Source organism: Colias eurytheme, chromosome 24, assembly GCF_061535395.1.
Source record: "Colias eurytheme isolate Ceu_HAF_F1 chromosome 24, ilColEury1 Martin Lab GWU primary, whole genome shotgun sequence".
NCBI lineage: Eukaryota > Metazoa > Arthropoda > Insecta > Lepidoptera > Pieridae > Colias > Colias eurytheme.
This window is the reverse complement of record NC_143003.1, coordinates 148,578-154,530: the sequence shown is the minus strand read 5'-3', so window position 1 is coordinate 154,530 and position 5,953 is coordinate 148,578.

The window sequence follows — 5,953 nt, the reverse complement described above, 5'->3', positions numbered from 1 at the left end:
CCCTTTCGTTTCCTTTACACGTTCCTACAACAAATCAACTTATTCACATACAATAATAAGATAATATCAATATATTTATTTCCCATAATCAGAATACATATTATAAATATGTCATTGGTCATTACAACAAAACCTTAAAACCTTTTAAGGTTTTGTAAATCAAATATACCTATGTACATAGTATTTAAATCACAAAGTATTACCAGATAGTAGGTATACTTGATTACTAGATAATACGTAGCATACGTAGTACATAATTATTATTATTAGTCTGTGATAATACTGTGCTAGTGCCCTTACGATAAATGTATTTCCGGGCTTCGGCTATCACGTAATAATTAGGTAGGTACTAAATGAATGTGGGCAGACGACAGGCAGTTGCTTGTTTGGAAACACCATTGTTCACTACCTACATACCTACTGAATCCAAAGTGGGTATTTTCATTAACCTAATGTATTAGATTTTGAAAAGGTTGGTATGTACCTACTTATTGATTGATTTCCGCCTAGCCTTGTAATTTAACTTTTAAGTGTACAATAATCTCAGATGTCAATGACAGATTTTTTATTTGTCTAGAAAACAAAACATCTGCAAAATTAAAGCTATTGTAAATATTGAAACAACTTTATAATTGAAATACATAGGATGTAGGTACATATATTATGTACCACGTAGCCGGTACATAGCCAAAGAAATAAAACAAATAAGTAGGTACCTACATACCTACCTATTTAGTTTTCAGAAAATTACAGTATGTACTTATAACCAGTACCTAAAATTGCAAAGTACACGCGTAGTACCTAGTTATGTAGGTTAAACATCGATCAATAAAAAGTTGAAATTAGGTACTCCAGCTTAATTAGCATAATTGTGTCATACCGCGTCGAACCATATATGGTCATCTCAGAAATGATGTCACTTCGCCCACTTTACAAGTCTTCGTAGGACGCATACAAGGTTAAAAACTTGGTTTACTGGTTATGACGTGGTTTCTTATGATCGCTATTTATTTATAATAGGTCATTGTAAAATTGTGGTGTAGAAAACGGGACAGTTCATCAAAATTAATACCGACTGTCTTATCTGTGTAAGTACATGTTTTAAATAAAATATAAATGCAATTAAAATAAATAACAATTACATTTCACATTACAATATTATTACTAGGTACGGTCGTGTACTATGATGATAGCTTTAGATTTGTCAGTTTATCCAAATTAAACTTGCCTAATGCTGTCTTAACTACCTACAAGTTATTATTCTATGCTAGCCGCTAGGTACGGTAGTCGGTACTGTTTCAATAGGTGTATATGTCGTGGCCATATCGTAGATTTGCTCATTTCATGAAATGGCCAACATAGTTTGATCATCGACATTTGGCCAGATCGTATAAATTATCTTAGAGAGTCCATAAAACATTAAAAAATTCAGAATATTTTAAGAACTTGTTTATTGTCATTTAAGTTAGTGCCGCGGTAGCGCCGGCGAATACCAGAATCGAAAGGTTTTTTCAATAGAAAGTTAGGTTAGACGAAATAAATTTAATAAACAACGCACGAGCCGAGCGAGCAAAGCGAGCGTGCCGCGGCAGCGGCTGGCGAGTGCCGAGTTTTCTTTCTTTCTTTTCTTTCTTTCTTTCAAATCGTGAAATGTTGACGATTTAACGATCTGGCCAAACTAAATTGGCCATTTCATGAAATGAGCAAATCTACGATATGGCCACGACATAATATGTCGTATACGATTTATGAAGTCAAGGATATTGTCATGATTTCATGAAGTCAAGGATATTGTCATGATTTTGTTAATATGGTGGAGAAGTAAAAGCATAAAATTCTGTACCGTGTGTCTACGTGGGAGTCTATCTGAGATAATAATAATTATGATAGCGAGTATAAATTATAATTCGCAAAAAATCTGGAAGTTTTTCCACATGTTTCATAATTGTTTAAATTTAATAAGAAACATTTTAGGTATACGTGAGAAAACTAGGATAAAATTGAATTAAATTATTTAAATTGTGATTCAGATCGATAAAGTTTTACACTTCTCTAAGATATCCTTTAAATATGATATGGCTCGTTTGAATAACCGTAAATTGTGCTTTTTCCAAGTGCAGTCTGCACCATCGCGTTATTTTTACCGCGAACGATGCGGGCGATCGTGATGTTTAGAACTAAAGATCGTTGAACCCACGCTAAATTATAAACTTGTCATGCTATCGAACTTTACAGCTGAATTTCTGTTATGATATTTTTCAAAAAATTATGAGTTGAGAAGGTAAGTAGGTATAGCGCATTTTGTTGTAAGTAAACGATAGTTCTTACGAAATGAATATTTAATTCTGAAATCTATTTTCGGAAATTGCTTTCATAATAAAATAATAAAATACCTATAGGTTAGTAAAAATGTAGAAAGATGAGATGAGATGTAAATTTTACACATTTCGACAGACTACAGACTACAGAATAAGCACGTCGAAATGTGGCTAATTTATAGCCATATTTCCCTTCAACTATCTCTTTTTCCTTCCATAGTTAGTTACCTACACGTTTTTAACAATACATAATATATTTGGGATCAAAGAATTAGTAGTTAGGTACCTACCTATTTTTCTATATATTTTCAATACGAAAGTACAAATAATATTGTATAATGTATCCTAATTCTCACACAATCGGTTACAAGTGTTTTATCGAAGCTTATCACCCAATATGATAAAATCGGAAATTCTTGATATTCCGTCTTCTTAGTTTTGGGGACAAGTGACCTAGGCACATGATTATAAAACTAAAGCTAGAACATCTTGGTACATGCACACTTATTTTACGATTGTACCTATTATCTTAGAGAGTATGATTATGCAGTTCTATGTAACTATCTGCGGCATCTTTGAACGGGATTTTAACCGTCTTGAGTTTAATTTTATCAAAGACTGATAACATTAAAATAACTACGATGATACACTTTTCCGATTGTCCTGATAAGGATTTGCAGGAATAAAGATTGTTCAGATAGTTTCTAGCTACATAAAAAAGGGATACAGTTATTTTTTACTTCTAAACTTTTTTTTCATTGAACAATGGCAAACTGTTGTCGATGCTAGGCGCGAAGGGAGTAGGGACTTGTAGTTTTGCATACCTACACTGATCACTTAAAAAATAATTACTATATTTTTTTTTGCTATATTTTGCTATCGCTTCGCATACCTATTATTCTCGATCAATACTCAATCTACAATCTCTATGACAATCTCGCTCGATAGCTCACGTGCGGGTGGGTGGCAAAGTGGGGCGGGTTGCCTGTAGGGGTGTACCCTGTGGGTGTACCTATACACATAGAGTTCAAAAAATTCATCTATTTGAAAAAAAAATGGGTCTGGAATTTTATAAGTATTTTTTATGTTCTCAACGTCCGCGTCGCGTCAGTATGCAAAATCCTTTGAGCTTATAGTTATTAGTTTACTTGCTCTGTGGTTATTATTATTAGTATACCGACGAGACGGCGCGGATGTGACGGTGGGACACCCTCACTCAGGGACCAGGGTTGCTATTGCAATATAAATTTGTAATAATATTTTTTGAAGTGAAAACTTCTTTAGCGGCGTTGTTGGGTATAAAATCTTAAACTCGCGTCAGGACACGTGACCTGATCGAAAAAGCGTAAGACGGATGGATATCAAACATGCTCAACGTTAAATAATCAAGTTTTCACTTCTGCCGGCACTCCCGGAGTGCAACCCGTCTTTTTTTTTCTACAAATAATGTCTCAGGGTTGAAAATAAAAAAAAATACAAATTTTTTCATTACAAATTTTTATTGTAAGTACAGAATACATAATACACTAGCTTTCCACCCGCGGCTTCGCCCGCGCAGTCAAAGAAAAACCCGCATTGTTCCCGTTCCCGTGGGATTTCCGGGATAAAACCTATCCTATGTGTTAATCCAAGTTACCCTCTATATGTATGCTAAATTTCATTGTAATATATATAAATATAAATATTTGCTTAAATACTTATTAGGACACACCTAATATAATACATACAAAAACATTTATTTGGTACTAGACCTTATATCTCAGGATTTTAGGTGATTTATTGTGGAACTGATTTGCATTGTTTGGTGACTACATTTTGGTGACAGATCTACTATTTTGAGGACAAACCTTATTATTTAAGAAACACAAAACTAATTAAATTGGTGATAGCTTAAATGATACCCGTAGCTAAACGCTAATGGTAATAGCAACCCTGATACAGGTCATACAGGAAGTGTGTGCTGTTAGAAACACCAAAATATCTCGGAGGATTGTTTAAAAATAGAGCCGTGTGCAGGAATCTTTGATACTGTTGGATTATGAAGATTATAAAATAAAAAAGAGTGGGAAATGGCAGCATAAGTACTTTCATTTGGATATACGTGTACATATCCTACTACCTATCATAATAACATGACATAAAAATAGTGTTAGTTTAGTGTGGTAGTTTACACCACAGTTTACACAACAGTCATAAACTCAAAAACTGATTTCTGGTTCGTTGGATTTGTCTCCGCGCGTTTGAAAAATGAACCATAAAAATCTCCGGGTGAAGACGGAAGCAACAGCTAGTATAATAACAAATCTATAGCAGTTCGTTCTTCTTCGTTCTTCGTTCCAGCCTTTTAAGACGTCCACTGCAGGACATAGGCCTCCCCCAAAGATTTCCATAACGACCGATCACCAGTGGCCTGACTCCAGCGGCTCCCCGCCACTTTGATCAGGTCGTCTGTCCACCTCGTTGAAGGCCGTCCCACACTGCGACGTCCTGTACGTGGTCGCCATTCGAGAACCTTTTTGCCCCAACGGCCATCGGTTCTGCGGGCTATATGCCCGGCCCAACGCCACTTCAACGTACTAATACGGTGGGCTATGTCGGTGACTTATCTATAGCAGTAAGCTATAGTATTACCATGGACTAATAGAATCTAAAGGTATTACGGATAACCATTATTATTGTCATCCAGTTAAGATACAAAATATTATAAAACTACCTGTGCCCCGCGGTTTTACCCGCATTGCTCAGCTCCTGTTTGTCTTAGAGTGATGATATATAAGACTATAAGCCTTCCTCGATACATGGGCTATCTACACCGAAAGAATTTTTCTAATCGGACCAGTAGTTCCTGATATTACCTAGCGCATTCAAACAAACAAATAAACAAACTCTTCAGCTTTATATTATTAGTATAATACTGTATAGATATGCAAAAGTTTGTCGGTTGGGTTGTTACTCCTTCACGCAAAAAATTCCATGAAATTGGACACACACAACTTTTAACTTTGATAGTTTTTATCCCGAAAATTTAACGGGAATGGCAAATTTGCGGGTTTTTTCTTGACTATGCGGGCGAAGCTGCGGCCGAAAAGTTAGGTATTATTAGGTAAATGGTTAGTGTTTGTGTTTCTTGACTATGTTCAATTAACACAAAGCTGAAACCACAACATGTATTGCTTTGTAATGATGACGTAATGAACGAAACGAAACGAAATAAAACATGATTTCAAGAACAGCGTCACTTTGTTGTTGAAATGTACCTAAACGCATGTTATGACTTATAGCATCTCTTCTAAGCAACTACCTAAATAACAGCAGCTAAACAAATAATACCTAAACTAATACATAGATGGTATATAATGACTTAAACAATACAATGAAAATTTATAATAATTTATATGTATTAGCATGCTCCGGCCTATTCGAAATGGCTGAACAGATTTTGGCGAAACTTTTTTTCCACGTCGTAACTGATAACATTTTAGATAGCTGTTACGAGTAAGATATTTATTGTCTAATGCGCTGCTCTAAGAAGATTTCCCCATAAATTGATTGTATGTTTGATATCAAGTATCAACCCTTATCAATTGATAAGCGATGGCTCACTTTCAGGCGTTTCAATAGTATTGACACAAACT